Source organism: Rhamphochromis longiceps, linkage group LG20 (genome assembly GCF_057381845.1).
Source record: "Rhamphochromis longiceps isolate RC_006_pf linkage group LG20, R_longiceps_female_GT1.1, whole genome shotgun sequence".
Taxonomy (NCBI): Eukaryota; Metazoa; Chordata; class Actinopteri; order Cichliformes; family Cichlidae; genus Rhamphochromis; species Rhamphochromis longiceps.
In genome coordinates, this window is record NC_140576.1 from 4087954 (window position 1) to 4106071 (window position 18118).

The window sequence follows — 18118 nt, forward strand, 5'->3', positions numbered from 1 at the left end:
CACGTCACAGTAAAGTAAAACAGGGTTTATGTGCATGGAAATACTGCAGGATCACGGTAGTCCATCTCACGGAGCAGCATACAGCTTGTGTCTCCAACTGTTGGGAGCCCGCAGCAACATGCTGACACTTGAAAATGGGTGGACTCTCAAGCTTCAATTTCATTACATCAGATCATCATCCACAGTGACATTATTGATACCATCTAGTGGCGATCAACAGTTATGTCAACTATAATTTAATGTCTTTTCATTTCACCATTCATTCTGTGCTTGAGGGCTAACATAAGGTACTGCACTTTACCTTAGTTTAAAATATAAACATTGAACTTTTGAGTTTATTGCATTGATTCAGGAGCTTTACTTAGAGATTACATTACATATTAAGAGGTTACATGGCTTAATGCTTCACAAGGACTCTTTTCTGAAATGTGTTTAGTTTCACTGGTAATACCGTTTTATTACGTTTTCAGATCAGCCCTGTTACTAGTAATGAAGTGATTTTTTTTTTTTAAATCACTCTACTGTATCTTTATTTTGTGTCTTTAACACATTCGTATCCAGTAAATATGTATAACATAGTTGTGTTAAATGTTAAACACAGAATGTGCCTTTACACTCTTAAGTAACGATGAAATTATATCATCAAAATTCTGCAACTCCAAATTATTTTGCTCTTAAGGTCGGCTCATATATCGAGAGCTGAGAGTGTAACAAGCATGCAGCCAGACAAATGGCCTGTCAAACAGGCACCTTCACTGTATGGAAACCAGCTTTGATTATGGCCAGAAAGTCTTTCGTGGGCTTTGTGAATTATGGCCAATTACCTTTACTCTCTTATAATAATCATTTGTTTTCCCTACTGTCACAAGCAGGACCTTGGAGTTGCTATTACCTAAAGCTTCAGTAGGCGACTACAGGTTGAAATATATGGCCATAATCATTCCCACTAATGGTCGTGCAGCTCAAAGCAAAGGCAGTATTTTTTTTTCTTACAGAACCCAGAACTGTACATCAAACTCAGAGACCAGCAGGATTTTATGGCCAGGTCATTTCTCCCTTTACTCTGTTGTTTATGGTTTTAATGGCAGACTGTTGCCAGCTTTCATGGCTGCAGTGGGTGATTTTAACTCAAAGGCAAAGTGCTGCTGACCCCAAAGTTAAGCATCTTTACAGCAGGAATGACACTCTTGCTTACAGTTTTTCTCAGTCGCTTTGGTGCATTTCTCACAACAGAATTAAACATTGCACAACAGTTAGTTCAACCACCACAACATGTAGTCGTTTTGGCACAACCCTGTGGCGGTTTCACGTTCACTGCGTCCAAAGGCAAATGCCTTTGGACATGAAGCAGTTGAGTGAGTACAAATATCTAAAGAATGGTCACGTTTGACTTCCTATTCATCACTATCTCCTTTCTTTTATCATGAATGTCACAATTATTCATACTTGTACCGGCTGAATAGTCATTGTCCTCACAACTAATAGTCTTCATTTCATTGCTTGTGTCAGTGCACTCAAAATTGTTGAACATCTTGTCAAACACTTTGTACACCCATTTTGAAAACCCTATTTTTAAGGAGTTTCCATGAAACCCCTGCACACGTTTGTATATCTTGACGAAGCGGGATTCAATCTTGCAAAAGGCGTGAACGAAATCACATTGGAGAAATAGCCACCATTGATGTCCCAGGCCAACGAGGAGGAAATATTTCAATGTGTGCAGCAATCTCAGAAAATGGCGTTCACACCCATATTCCTCGTATTGGTGCATACAATACACAACACCGGTTGGCTTTTCTGGACGCTCTTTATAGGAACCTAATCCCACAAAATGAAAGGGATGATCCTGGTGACAATCGGACAATGTATGTAGTGGTTTGGGATAATGTTAGCTTCCATCACTCTGCTGTAGTCGGGCAGTGGTTTGCAGCACACGACAGGATACTTATGGAGTTTCTTCCTCCTTACACTCCATTCCTAAATCCAATTGAGGAGTTTTTCTCTTTCTGGAGGTGGAAGGTATATGACAGGCATCCACATACCCAAATGACCCTGCTAGCAGCTATGGATGCAGCTTGTGATGACATCACAGCAGAGTCCTGCAGAGAGTGGAGTTGACACTCCAGAAGATACTTTCCCCGATGCATCGATAGAGCTGACATTCGCTGTGATGTTGATGCAAATATGTGGGCAGACAGACGGGAGCGTCTAGATATCAATGATTGATATGCAGCAGTGTCTGTTTTTCAGTTTTGTTTTTTTGTTTCATAACCACTGGAGTGAGGTTTACTGTCTAAGTGAGTTTATGTTTGCTGTAAAATGTTTGATTTACTGTATTTCCCCAGTTGCACAATGCTGTGAACAGTTTCAATTAAATATTATCAAGAGTGCATATGGAGTGTCTTGATTTTCCTTTACAATTTATGGTTTTCAACATGCCATGCATGCTGTCCAGACTTGACATGTCATTGGGGAGCACCTACAAAGAAATCCGTCACAATGAGAACATGTTCAAACCATTTGATTTTGTGACCAAAGGTGCTGGTGTAATGACTTGTAATTGTGACAGCCCTGACACTTTGATTGATATAAGTACTTGCTTTTGATGAATGTATTATCTGTTTTGCTCAAGGGATTTGTTGTTGATGCATTGACAACTTATTTTGGACACCTGACTTTTCTTTTTGATGGAGTGACTCACTTTTGCAAGTTATCCACCATGTTTTGCAGTTTGCACTAATTGTTTTGAGAAGTGCCTTAGTAGTGGTGGAGAGTTCAATTCTGTTGTGAGAAATGCACCAAAGCGACTGAGAAAAACTGTAATCACTTGAATCATTCTGTCAAAGCAGCAGCTTGTGGATATAACAGAGTTATAACCAGCATTCAGCTTGGTAAATGAACTGGTACTTATTTGGTGCCTTTCTACTCAATTTGAGCACTCTAACCTCATTTACCCAATCACACACATTCATACAGTGCTTTTATCTTTATCTAAGCACTTTTATCGAGCATTCACACATGCATCAGGGGCAACATGGGGCTCAGGTTCCTGCTCAAGGATGAAAGGAGGAACTGGAGAATGATCCACTGACCCTCTGATTGGTAGACAAGCTGCTCTACTGCCTGAGCCACATCCACCTTCTTGTTTATTGCTGGTCAAGATGCTAAATAGGAGGAACACTTATCAGTGAGTACTGGTATTCTAATCTATTTCTTCTTTACGATCATATCCATTATGTTATTTAACATTTGCTATTGAGATCACTATTTGTCTTCATTTTATAACAGTGTGCATATGTGTGTGCTTGTGTGTGTGTGTGTCTTCATGTCAAAATGGGCTGCTAGAGACACCTACTGTGGCAGAAAATTACTGCAAATATGGTTTTAATTAATTTGTCAGGTGTTAATATGTGTGTCTGAGACTTTGTCAATTTCATGGTGCAGCAACCATGCAGCATCAGCAGCAACAGTCACAACGATTTTCAGGTCTGTAGTTGAGATCACAATAAACACTGAGTTTCAAGGTAAGAGTGGTCTGACCTGTGAAAACGGAGTGAACGTTAAAGTGAACTCACCCCCACCTTATGAAATTCTCAGCACACCAGCTTTCTTTAAAAAGCATAGATTACGTTTATAGACTCTGTAAAGAAAACTGGTGAGAGAGATATATATCTAAAGACCCCGGAACAACTGCTAAGACACTCATGAATGACAAACGAAGAAAAACAGTTCTGCTGAAGAGACACCTTATAACCAAGCTGAAGCATGCTAAAGTTAAAGAGAAAGATTATGCATACTGGAAGCATGTCCTTTGGTGAGTAAACTAAACTAAAACTCGAGCTCTTTTGCCACAGAAACATTGCTTGTGTTTAGAAAAGGATGGGAGAGGCATACAACAGCGTCCCCACAGTGAAGAACAGCGGTACACTGTAATGTAATGTAATATAAAAGTATTTTACTGTGTATTTTACAGTTTTGTACTATTCTTCTAGAATATTATTAAATTTACATAAATAGACTGTGATTTTACATTTCAAATGTAAATTAACGTAAGATCACTGTAAATGTAACAAAACATAATTTTCTTGTTTGTTAAATGTATTTGTCTGTACATATGCATATTGAGATTGTTAAAATACATTCACAAATGTATCATAATTTCACAAATATTTGTCCATTATTTGAAATTGAACTGTTAAATTCAAATGTAATGCTATGGATGTCAGGGTCCTGGGACTGGGCGACCCAGGATCCCTGAGCAGTTATGAATTATATTATTATTATTATATGTATTTTGGTGTTGCTGCTGCTCTTCTCCATGCTTGTAGATGTGAGTGTGTGTGTGTGTGTGTGTGTCTGCGGGTATGCTTGGAGGATGGAGCTCAGCCACCTGCAGGCCTGAGGGGTGTGGCCCTGCGGAAGGACTGGCCACACCCGAAGTCACACACCTGCTGCTGATCAGGCCTCGTCGGGGGAGCTACTTAGGAGAGAGTTGGAGCTCCCACCGACGCGGGATCATTTCCTTGAGACTCCACGTTAGTCGTCCCATTGAATTGAGTTAATGTGTGTAAGTGTATGCCCGCGGTTATTTGTATCCTGACGGCTGCGTCTATTGTTTCCCGCAGGAGGAGCGTGGAAGGCACGAAGAGCAGCGAGCACCGGGGGGTGCGGACACGGGAGCGGAGAGCACAGAGACACGAACTATTCACGCAGAGACACGACACGGGAGTCTGGGAAGAACACGGGGATTTATTGTTGTTTTTGTTCCACTCTGTAAATAAACACACTGTTTATACATAGAGCACCGCGCCTGGGTCCTCCTTTCCCCACATCCCCACGGTCTGCCAGCCAGACCGTGACAATGGAAAAATATATAAAATGATTCTTATAAATTTTTTTACATCAAATAATAATAATAATTATGGTTATTTAGGGCGATCGCGGCTCAAGAGTTGGGAGTTCGCTTTGTAATCAGAAGGTTGTCGGTTCGAGCCCCGGCTCGGACACTCTCGGTCGTTGTGTCCTTGGGCAAGACACTTCACCTACTGGTGATGGCCAGAGGGGAATTGTAAAGCGCTATATGAATGCAATCCATTATTATTTAAACTAACTGTATATTTAAGTATTATTATTCATATTGCCGCATTCATTGACCTTATTTATAGGTAATTTCATTGTTTAATCACATTAAAATGTTCCTAATTTAATGTTTAAAAGCACTTGAAAAAGGCAAAATCCCATGTAAATTAGGGCAACAAACTGTATTGTCATTACTGAAAATAACCGTATTTTCATGGGAAAGTTATTTTCTGTTATTTTATGGTATTATTTTGGCGCCCCAGCTGTTTTTTTAGGATTTTCTTTTTTTTACGGTGTAGGAGTATTATACTATGGGGCTGAAACTGGGAATCTCATCAGTGTGGAAGGAATGATGAAGAAAAAAGGTAGGTGAAGATTTTGAAAGAAAACTTCAAGCAGGCAACAGCAAAACTGGGTCTGGATTATCCCTTTGACCCAAAACATACTTTGCTTCTTGTCAAGAACTACCTGCGGAGGACCAAAGTGAACATTGTTGACCAGCCTGCACAAAGCCCTGACTTGAATCACATTAAAAATCTGTGGTGTGAACTGCAGACCAAATTTCATGCCAGAAGACCCTCAGATCTGGAGCAGCTCGCTCACTAAAGAAGAATGCACCTGAACTGCCCAGGATGTGTGAAAGACTTCATAAGAAAGTACAACTGCTACAAGTGTAGCCTGTTACCAGGAAAAAGGGTACACAATTGGTGATTAGCGTCAGGGTGGCTAATATATTCTGAACCTGGCAGTTTTTGGCTTTTGTGCAACGTTTTTGTTTCTGTGAGCAAAATAAAATAATGTAAGCATAAAAACAAACAAACAAACAAACTCAGATGTTTGGAATTTGAAAATACTTTTTAAAAATGAAAATTTCATGTCTGCCTAATAATTATGTTCTCATTTGTAACTTGTAACTCTTCATGTGAAGCATCTTAACCTGGCACAGACTAGTGTGTGTGGTCTGTGAGCTCACTGACTTCTCATTGCTCCATTATCTTTGCTTTTAACCTTTGCAATGACTTTAAGGTCCAACTACAAAAGAAACACCAGACTGCAGTAGAGACATCAAGATTTTGCCACCCTGCATTCCAATCAATAAGGCAACGAGGGGTGAAGAAAACAAATTAAATGAGGTATAAGAAGAGGGTGGGGTGAAGGGAGAGTGAGACAGGAGCAGTCATAATCGATGGCGGCCGCGGTGGGATGACAGCGATGAGGTCGTTTATCTTTGTGAGAGGGAGAGAGAGCGACACACAGAGAAGGAGGGGCTAATAGACAAACCTGTCTGCTGAGAGAGCCGGCAGCTGGCCAAGCTTTGTATGAGGGCATCTGAACAACTGCGGTATTTGTCACAGTGACTGTTGGCCTTGTTACTGATGAAGACATGCATCTGAACAAGGACAGCGAATCAAGCCGAAGAGGCGGGTACATCAGACATATTCTTGGCTAAATATTCAGACGAAGCACCCAAAAAAAAAAACAACCCAAAAACATTTGTTCATTTCCTATTGCAAGTGTATATGCCTCGTTTGTGTGGCACAATGTGCACACAGATTTGCTCATTAGTGTCATAGCAGATCATGGAACAATGCTCTGCTGTAGCCTTCTCTCCTATTTGAGAATCACTGGTTTTGGTTCTTGTTTTCTGATTATATTACCATATTAATTCCCCTCTAATCCAAGCTTTTTCAGATGCACTGTTTTTGGTCACTATGTGCAGTAAACACATCCCTGATTTGAGCTGTAACATGCTATAATCCCAGAACAGTTTGCAAAAAGGCCTTGAAGCTGGATACTCTGCAAAGCCTGGCATCTAAAGCCAGGCTTTGTAACTGCAAATGGTTTTAGAGATGATGTCTTTGATTTATGCTATGGCCATACCTACATGCCATCTTGGTTATTTTGATGGCTTTAGTTTTTTTTTCTTTGTCCTTTCCGATTATCCTCAGTTCTAAGCTCTGCAGAAAAACAGGCTTTTATTCACCCATATCTGGGGTACATTTGCTGGTGCTGTCTCGGTTGCCACTCCCTGCTGCAGCCCAGATGGCAGTGAAGCCCTCCCTCCACAGCAGAGGTCTCACCAGCCTGCCTCGACAGCCGGAGAGGAGAGGGAGGGAGGAGCGAGGATTACGATGGTAATCGTTCTGAGACAAGAGGAGAATTGCGCAAACCTGTGGAAAAACACCAATCAATATTTGAACATTTCTGATGTTGTTAAACAGCAGACTCAATAAAACACTTTAAATCAAACAGTGTTAAAATCATCTCTTGATGATATTGCATTAATATGTGTAATATTTTCTCAATTCACCCTCCCATTTATTCAACAATGCAGACATAACAGGACACTAGCTGTATTGTAGTTATTTAATTACCTAGTTTATCTTTTCACATTGCATGGTGCTTTCACAATTTTAACCAACAGAGGGCACAACAATATCACAGTGGCTCTCCCAGAATCATGGAGAACACACTGGTCACTGGTCACTTAATTAAGTAAAACGTCTCAACTGTGTGTTAAGGCAAATATCTAATCAGCCAATCACATGGCAGCAATTCAGTGCATTTAGGTATGTAGACATTGTCAAGACAGATAGCCAAAGTTCAAACCGAGCAGTTGGGGAGAAAGGTGATTTTGGTGGCTTGTTTGTTGGTGCCAGATGTGCTGGTCGGAGTATTTCAGAAACTGCTGATCTGCTCTACTGGGATTGTTCACGCACAGCAATCTCAAGAATTTATAGAGGATGAAAGGAAGAAAATATCCAGGCAAAAATGAAAATCCTTGTTAATGTCAGGTGTCAGGAGGAGTATGATCAAACTGCTTCGAGCTGATAGGAAGTCAACACAAGAACATATCTCAATACACAACATGTCAAATCTTGAAGTAGATGGACTACAGCAGGGGAAGATTACACCTGGTGCAACTTTTGTCAGCTAAGAACAGAAAACTGAGGCTCCAATTTACCAAGGCTCAACAATCTTTTGACGGAAGTCTGGAAAAACATTAGATGGGCTGATGACCCTTGAATTCTGCAGCAACATTCAGGTAACAAGTAAAATGTTGATGTAAAGAACATGAAAGTATAGCTCCATCCTGTAATGTGTGGAGGATATTTTCAGGGCAGAGAATCAGCTAGTCATAGTATCATTTATATGTCACATCCTAGCTTAGTATTTTTACTAACCATATCTATTCCTTTGTGACCAGAGTGTACCCATCTGATGACAACTGCTTCCAAAAGGATAGTGCACCATGTAACAAAGCTCAAAATTATCATTACACAACTAAAATCAAGGAGAGCAGAATGATGGCACAAAAACTATGACTTAATTGATAAGAGACAATACTGCACAATGTATTTTAATAATTTAAGGTATTGCCCATTGAGTAAATATTGCACTTGGCTGGAACATTACACCGGAGAGAAATTATTGCAGGAAGAGGAAGTGGAGGTAGTGGTGATGGGGAGGAAGAAGTGAGGGTTTCATTGTTGTTATGGCACTTGAGAACAGCCTGTTTCTTAGTCTGCTGTCCTTTATTTTAGGAGCCTGTAGTGCAACAAGGGGGCAGCAAGTTGAGCAGGTGAGAGCCATGCTTTCTATGGAGGAGTGGAGAAAGGTGACCAGCAGCTTTTCGCTCAGGTTATTCTTCCTGACCTCTCAGGAAGTGAAGTCACTGCTGAGCTTTTTCAGTTACTGCTAAGGTGTTTGCAGTCCAGCAGAGATGAAGATAGCCCAGAATTTGTTGGTTGGGTCCCAGTCTGCAGCATTCTTCCTTAACTTTGCTTTCCTGATGTTCAGTGTCAGGTTGTTCTCTGAACACCAAGCTGACAATTTTAGGATCTCTGTGAGCAATCTCGCATTCTAAGTCACTCAGTGCATTGGAGAGTTATGGCAATGGCATCCTCAGGAATATGTGTTGAATGTGCATGTTGAACATAGGAGGTTTGATATGATGTGAAACCAGCCTTTCAAAGCACTTCAGCACCAGAGATGTAAGTGCTATTGGGGTATAGTCACTGACATTGTCATTTTTTTTATTTTACAGAAATGATTTTTGCAGTCTTTTGTTGGTGAAGACGTGATAGTTGGTCAGCACACACTTTTAGCACCTTCTCGGTAATCCTGTCAGGACCAGTCTTCTTTGTGTTCCCTAACCTGAGGACCTGGCTCATTTACTGTTGTAATTGTATAGAGAGTCTGGGCTCTGGAGTGTGGAAGTGGCTGAAGGAACGAGACTGGGTGCTGCTGTGATTCTCTCAGTGTCTAGTTCAGTTCCTCTGTCAGTGGGGTTGCCGAATCCACGGATGTTGTGTTGCAGCCACTGTGCGATATCCTCCCTTCCCTCCCACAATCACCTCCATTCAAATTGCCTCCACAGGACCAGATCTCAGTCCAACAGAGTGTGTTTGGGATGTGATGGAATGGAGATTTACATATCATCTGACATATGTGCATTTTTAAGCATTACTCTGAAACAGCACTGGCTTTACATAAGCTTAGAGTATTACCCACCACAGTTGACGCAAATAAGAGCCTGGACTGTGAAGCTGAGGAGGAAAATAAGGATTTCTTATATTGACCGAATCCAAAAATCCTTTAGGACTTTGAAGAATAATGTCTGATGGATTTAAAAGAAACACACTATTATCTGTAATAATAGTAAAACAACTTCCTGTTTTTGTGACATCTTTACTTGACAGCTCATTTAAAGCACTGTCGGCCATGCAGACCAGAGGCAGCGAATCATGAATCACCCGGTGATCTGTTTGTAAGCAGTGACCTTTACAACAGGTCCATTAGGTGTTCGTTCATGAACAAAATAAGCCATAGGTTTTGATGCTAGAATTGAGTAAATTAATGCCATGAAAAGCTGAATTCATATTACTGATGTGACATATTGACAGCACAGGAAGTTGATTATGAAACCTTGATAGAATAAACAGTTGGTATGACATGAATCCATTTGGGTATATCACTGAAAAAATGACAAAAAAAGAGCTTCCTGCAGCTTACATTCTTAATTGTCCTACAGCATTGACTGTGGTTTAGGCTGGTTAACCAAGACAGACATTAGCAGCACGGGGAGTTTAGTTAATACAGCTGTACAAAGCATCTCCAACAGTATCCAGACACACTGCACACTCACAACACAGTGCACGTACATACACTCACAATCTCCCCAGGGAGTATAGTTTTTTGACATGAATGCAGTGGACACGGTGCCAACATTTTCTCCAGTCTTTTTTGTTACAAAAAACAAAAACGATGCATTTTCTGCTTCTTTAAGTACTGCAGTGCCCTCCTGGCACACATCACCATGGATTAATCATTGTGAGGTGGCATAGAAGTGTCAGTACAGTCAGAGGTGGACTTTTCACAGGCCACTGACTGGGTCAAGATGGTTTTCATATCATAGTCCCTGTTTACAGTGATCCTCTGGTTAAAATGGTTAATATAATAGTGCTGCAGCTGTAGTAATGGTTCTGTATTATGTGATGTTGCATAATAAAGCAATAGGCAACCATCACAAAAGTAACATGGGTTAAAATTTTGCCTTTTAGTAAGACTGTTCTGTTTGTAGTCTTTTTTTTATAAACTTAGGAGGAACAACCCTGGACCAAAAGTTTTGTTGTTTCTATCCAGGCATCTTAAAATCAACAAGGGCCAATCCGGTTGTTCAGTGATGACGCGACGAATCCTACTTCCGGGCCTAAAGTAGTCTGCGTTTAATATGGCTTTTGTGTTGTTAACATGTTTGATGTTATGCATTTTCTTCTATTTGATCTCAAAAAGCTCCTAAAACAGTCAGTGATCACTGTTGACCTCCCTCGGCTTTTATTACCGCTAATCATTTATTTAAGCTCAGTTTTTAAAACCTTACGATGTAACTACAGCCCAGCCCATGCAGCAGTATATGAATGACTAACCTCGTATTGTGGATGGATTATCTCAGTTGTTCTCCTGGCTGAAGTTTGGTCCTTTTACAGCATCCTGCCATGCGATTACATTTGTTCCTGACCACCGAGAACACTCACGTTAACTTTTATCGAGTGGAAAAAAGTTAGCTTGTTTATATTATTGCTAACATAGCTGTGTCGCTAGCGGTCACATAGCACATCATTATATACCAGCTAGCCCAACTTCAGTAACCCTACAAACGTCACTGCTGTTTAGTTTTCTGTCTTCATTTATGTTGGAAGTGATAACAGAGCTGTACGTTTTAATTTGTTTCCAAAACCCCGCAGTCAGGACATGCTATATTGTATTTAGATAGAAGCTGGCGAGCTAACTCCCTGCTAACTTCTAACTCCGTTAAGATAAGATAAGATAAGATAAGATAAGATAAGATAAGATAAGATAAGATAACCTTTATTAGTCCCACACGTGGGAAATTTGTTTTGTCACAGCAGGAAGTGGACAGTGCAAGAGTTATGAGGCAAAAATTAGAATACAATAAGAATAAATACAGTACACAGCTGTACAGAATAGAATAAAATAAAATACTATATACAGTAGAATAAAATAAAATAAATATACAATAAGATAAAAATAGAATACAAATACAAATACTATATACAACTGAGTAAAAATACAACGATGACAGAAAGGATTATTGCACTTAGTATTATTGCATATGTATGGATGTGTGTGCTTGATCAGTTAAAGTCTTTATTATGGAGTCTGACAGCAGTGGGGAGGAAAGACCTGCGAAATCTCTCCGTCCCACACCGTGGGTGCCGCAGTCTCCCACTGAAGGAGCTGCTCAGTGCTGTCACAGTCTGCTGCATGGGGTGGGAGATGTTGTCCATCAGGGATGACAGCTTAGCCGCCATTCTCCTGTCACTCACCACCTCCACTGGGTCCAGAGGGCATCCTAGAACAGAGCTGGCCCTTCGGATCACCCTGTTCAGTCTCTTCCTGTCCCCAGCAGAGATGCTGCCGCCCCAGCAGACCACACCATAAAAGATAGCAGAAGCCACAACAGAGTCATAGAATTTCTTCAGGAGTGGGCCCTCCACTCCAAACGACCTGAGTCTCCGCAGCAGGTACAGCCTGCTCTGCCCTTTCCTGTAGAGGGCGTCTGAGTTATGAGTCCAGTCCAGTCTATTGTTCAGATGAACACCAAGGTACCTGTAGCTGTCCACAGCCTCAATGTCCATACCTTGGATGTTCAGTGGTTGCAGTGGAGAATGCTTGTGCCTGCGGAAGTCTACCACCAGTTCCTTGGTTTTACTGGCGTTGATCTGGAGGTAGTTCAGCTGGCACCAGTCCACAAAGTCTTGGGTCAGACCTCTGTACTCCTTGTCGTCCCCATCAGTGATGAGGCCGACTATTGCAGAGTCATCAGAGAACTTCTGCAGGAAGCACTGGGTGGAATTGTGGGAGAAGTCTGCAGTGTAGATGGTGAAGAGGAACGGAGCCAGAACCGTTCCCTGTGGGGCCCCCGTACTGCAGACGACCCTGTCCGACACACAGCCCTGAGTCCTCACATACTGTGGTCGGTCGGTGAGGTAGTCCAGGATCCAGGTAGTGAGGTGATGGTCCACTCCAGAGTTCACCAGCTTGTCCTTTAGAACCGAGGGAAGAATGGTGTTGAAGGCACTGGAGAAATCAAAGAACATGATTCTCACAGTGCTTCCAGCGGTCTCCAGGTGAGCGAGGGAACGATGTAGGAGGTGAATGACGGCATCATCCGCTCCAATGCCAGGCTGGTAGGCAAACTGAAGTGGGTCCAGTGATGAGCTTATTAGGCGCCGAAGCTGAGCCAGGACCAACCGCTCCAGGGTCTTCATCAGGTGGGATGTCAGAGCCACCGGCCTGTAGCTGTTGAGGTCCTTGGGGCTTGAAGTCTTTGGCACTGGTACAACACAGGAGGTTTTCCAGAGCTGTGGGACTCTTCCCAACCTCAGGCTCAGGTTGAAGAGGTGCTCCATCACCCCACACAGTTGGTCCGCGCAGGACCTGACGACCCTCGAGCTGATGCCATCTGGACCCGCTGCCTTCTTGCCATTAATCCTCCTCAGTTCCCTCCTAACCTGGGTGGTTGAGAGAGACAGGCTGGAGCCTTGTGTTGAGTGTGTATTGGATGCTGTTGGGGGTGGGGGGGAGTGAGCAGGGTGAATAGAGGAGGTGTGAAGTGTCTGAGGTGGAACAGCAGCAGTGGGGGTGGGTGAGTCTGCAGCCGATGTTGCAGACTGCCTCATGGCTGAGTCAAATCTGTTGAAGAAATGATTCAGTTCATTTGCCCACCTCACATCCCTCCCAGGCAGAGAGTTCTGCTGTTTGTGGCCCGAGATGGTTCTGAGGCCTCTCCAGACTTCACCAACGTTGTTTTGTTGAAGCTGGTTGAAGCTGGAGCTGTCATAAATTCCGTTTTCGTGGATGCCTGGATGTTAAACTCAATTGTTACACCTGGTAGAGCAGAACGCTGATCATTTTATTAAAGATGAAAGACTTTAGACAGTTTTTCAACTCTCAGTAATGCCATAGTGATCGTTTGATATATGGACCTGCAGCGGAGTTTAGACCCAGACACGGCTAGTGACGTCAGACTGAACAATCGGATAGGTTTCCTGATGATAAGGCTCAGTGTACAAGTTGGATGTTCTCCCTGTTTTTATATTTCTTTTAGTGTAAAGTCTGAAACAGTGAGGCTAACTGTCTATTGGAGAGCCAAACAAGGAGGATAAGTGTTTACATAAAATTGTTGCTGTGAGCGCGTTATGCTGCTGAAAGAGGCCACAGCTATCAGAGAATACTGTTTCCATTAAAGGGTGTACATGGTTTGCAACAATGCTTAGCTTGGCGGTACATTGCAATAATAATAATAATGGATTGCATTTATATAGAGCTTTTCGGGTCCCCTCAAAGCACTTTTACAATTCCACTATTCATTCACTCTCACATTCACACACTGATGGAGGCAGCTACAGTTGTAGCCACAGCTGCCCTGGGGCAGACTGACAGAGGCGAAGCTGCCATATCGCGCCATCGGCCCCTCTGGCCATCACCAGTAGGCGGTAGGTGAAGTGTCTTGCCCAAGGACACAACGACCGAGACTGTCTGAGCCGGGGCTCAAACTGGCAACCTTCCGATTACAAGACGAACACCCAACTCTTGAGCCACGATCGCAAAGTAATATCCACCTGGATGTTGCTGTCCCAGTTGAACATAGGTGAAAGCTGCATCTTTGGAGATGCTCTGAGTCATCTAGCTGTCACAGTCAGGGCCTTGCAAAACTCATTCAGATCCTTGGGCCTTTTTTCGTGCTTGAAGCAATTGTTGAGCTGTGATGTTGTTTTCTGTTTGACAGCTTTGCCAGTGATCTCAGTAGGTCTAAAGATTACCTTTGGTGGAAGTTTGTATGGTGTAAAAAATATGGAATCTATATTAAAAAGGTTGAGTTCCACTTAATTTATGGAATCCACTGGAACATCCTTTTTCAAAATTACATGTATGTTGTAAAAGTTTAGTGCATCAATGAAGAACAAGTTTGGCCCACTGCTGGAGCTTAAATGCTGAAGCAGCTTACATGAAACTTGTGAAAAGACTTAGGGGACTTGTCTCAGTCGGTGTGCCATGTTCTGCGTTTTTTTTGTATTACTGTTCTTGGTATAGCCATTGGCACCAATAGAAGACTAAAGTGATGTATGAAAAGGTAGAAACATTAGATGCCCATACAGCTTCACTGCTTGGCTCCTAATTAGGCCATAATACTATACTGCTGATTGGCTCAAACACCCTACACACAACTTGCATAACATATTCGACAGAGAATACAAGGGTTGATGCAGTAATCCTGCTGACATGATAAGCTGTTTGATCTATTTTCAGCAACCCCTGCTTTCCACACACCCACAGACATGCTATGTTATAGGATACCACAGAGAATAAGGCATGCATGGTAGATGCACTAGAGCCATAATCTATGAAGTAACTGTTGTGAGCGAGTGCAGTTCTTATGATTGAAGGGGAAAAAAATCACAAAAGAACTCAAGCAATATGAAACTATCGCCGCATTTTAAACAAGCAAAGGGCAGCACATAAGGACCTGCAATCATCAACAGCATGAAGCAGTGGAAAAATGAACAGGCGTGATTTTTCCTTACAGCTGAAGGTTTCTCTTGACAAGAGGTTGTTTTCATTGTCTATTTATATTATGTATTCTTCTGGGAAGCAGCAAGGCTTCTTCATATACGCGAAAGAAAAAGAGCCTCAAATCCAAGCTTCTATTTAAGCAAACATAAATTGTCAAATGATCATGCACCATCATGAAACATCAGAATGAATCAGTCTCACAGCTAAATCACTGCAATTGATTTTACCTCCCCACATTCATCACAAGTATCAATACTCATGCCTATCCTCTTGTGGTCATGACTTTGGTGTATTTTTCTTTATCTCAGGAAGAGCAGTGAAGCTTTAGCAGAGTGCTAATGAGCCTCTTGTCACCTGAATAACACGGACAGGTGATTAAAGGGAAGTAGGCAGAGGCAGGTGAGGAATACAAATGAGTTATTTCTCCTCAACAACAGTGTACTGCCCTCTTGGTGATGTTGCACGAAAAAGGCTTTACTGCAGAGTACAGTTGCCCTGCAGCACACTTCTTTCCCCTTATTCACAGACAGAAAGGCAGCAGTTCAGTCAGACTGGCTGCATTATCCATCCCTCCTCATTTGCTCACCTCTTTCCAGTGTCTGCACTCTCACACCCAAAGGGGAGTAGGAAAGGTGTCAGCACACTAGCAGAGTTGAGACTGCACCATCAATAGCAAAAAAAAAGGGGGGGGGGGGGGGGGGGAGCAAAGAGACAAAATTGAATCGTAAGTCCCGACGAGGCTGAGCTACACAGAAACACCCCCGGAGATGTGGATCACATTTTACCCGCTGGTGCTCGTCAGCATGTTTAATTCGTGACCTGGTAACTTGGTTCTCCTGAGGGTGGAGGAAAGGAAAGGGCTGGTGCTCCACTCACAATACTATCTATTATATAAACATCACCTTCATTCACAATTATCATTCAAGCTGAACAAAACCATTACACCTAATTGAGCAGTGAAGTGGGCAAGCGGGTTATCCATCACTTGCTCAATCCTATATTCACATTCAGAATAAAATCTATATTTGATGGGGCGCTCTTTGTAATTTAGTACAAGAGCACTGAGATGAAATTGCAGTCGGTCTCCGCTTCAGTGTGTCTCAATTTTCTGGGTGTTTAGCAGTTCATCTCCACAGAACTAAACCCTTACAAATGATCTTAAAAGGCTCAGTAAATCACAGTCCAATCAAGTGGCTCATTACCCCTCTGTTCTGTGCTCTAACTTAACAACATGTGAAATATTAAGGCCGTATCCATCGGTCTCGCCGCAGCTTGTCCCTCACCTACTGTCTGTGCTGTACATAAAAATAACCCGGCACAGGGTTGAGATGTTTGAGATCAGAGCTGTAGTGATGGCGAGTCATGTTCATGCCCATAACATAAATTTCTCCTTTGCCACTATTTGTCACATATGAAATGAGATTTTCATCTAGTTATTTAAAGCCATCACTGAGAATTATAGCTTGTGGTTATTCATGAAGCTTTAGGTGATTAATGCTGCACTAGAATTGCGGCTACGACAGGATGTGGGAGGACACTGTGTCTTCTGTTGCATAATTTAAAGGTGTGATCAACTCTATATTTACGAGTCGAGTCACACATCAGAAGCAATGAACCACAAGCAGGAAAATCAGTCCTGCAATAAGTTTTTATTTTGTAAAGTGGAGGGATGTTATACTATACTTTAGCAGGTCATTCACTGCCGTGGTGCAGAATGCCAGTAGGTACTCGAGAGGAAGAGGAGGAGGCTGGAAAAAAAAGAGAAAAGAAATGAAAATGCTCACAGGGTGAGTAACCATCATATGATCAGTTGTTGCTATGGCAACTGATCCCAGCAGCCAGCCCTTGGAAAGTGAGTCACATGAGTGAATTGAAGGAGACAGGAAGCATACTGTGCATACATGTTGCCAGTTAGATGCGGTATACTTGTGAGTGAGAGAGGGAGGAGAGGGAAGTGTGTGTTTTGTGTGAGTCTTGTGATGGAAGCAGAGATTATCCTGAGGTTAGCACGTACAGAAGGGTTAGACTGTCCTCCACATTTATTCCTTTTAAGGTTTCTAATCATAGGGTGGACTATGGTGCAAAGTAGTAGCTGAGAATAAACACCTGAACTGTGAAGACCCAACATATATCTGGCTCTATGGGCATATTTTGGGTTTGTGATAGTTAATAAACTGTGACTGTATCCTTGTTTAACTCACAACTCCCAGGCACAGGCAGACGATGTTACCAAGAGCATCTACCATGTTGTCATCCGTGTTGTGTCATCATCCAGCAAACTACTGGAATGAAAACTACAAGGTTGTGCAGCAGACCTGTCTACTGTATATGTGGTGGTGGGGGGCGAGCCACCCAGTGAGGCAGGAGAGCCACACGCAGAATAAATTACTAGTGTCAGAGAGAAAAATGACTCTGCCATCGTTTCACACCTATTTTAATTGTGGGTACACATCGACACGCCTGTTAGGTAAGGACCAAAGACAACTGAGCAGTGAACTGTGAACTTTAAAGAGTGTGGGGAAAAATCTGGCCCAATGCATTAATAATAATAATAATAATAATAATAATAATAATAAGAAGAAGAAGAAGAAGAAGAAGAAGAAGAAGAAGAAGAAGAAGACGAATGCAATTTGCACATTAGCATATTCAGTCAGTTCCTTTGATCCATCTGATTAAAGGCTACCTGTGTGACGCCCATATTATCTTAACATCCTGGGACCACTGCAGATGTTCGGATCAACTGCTGACGTGCGCACGAGCGGATGAGTCAAACCTGCGTCAGACACCGTCGTGACTTACCATAGTAATTTCTCCATCCTATTGGGGGGTGATTTATTCCACAACACAGCCATAACCACGTGGAAACCAGAAGCGTGAGCGGGTGTGTTTTTCAGATCTAGAGAACATTACATAGAGAGACAAACGGTTGCAATAAATT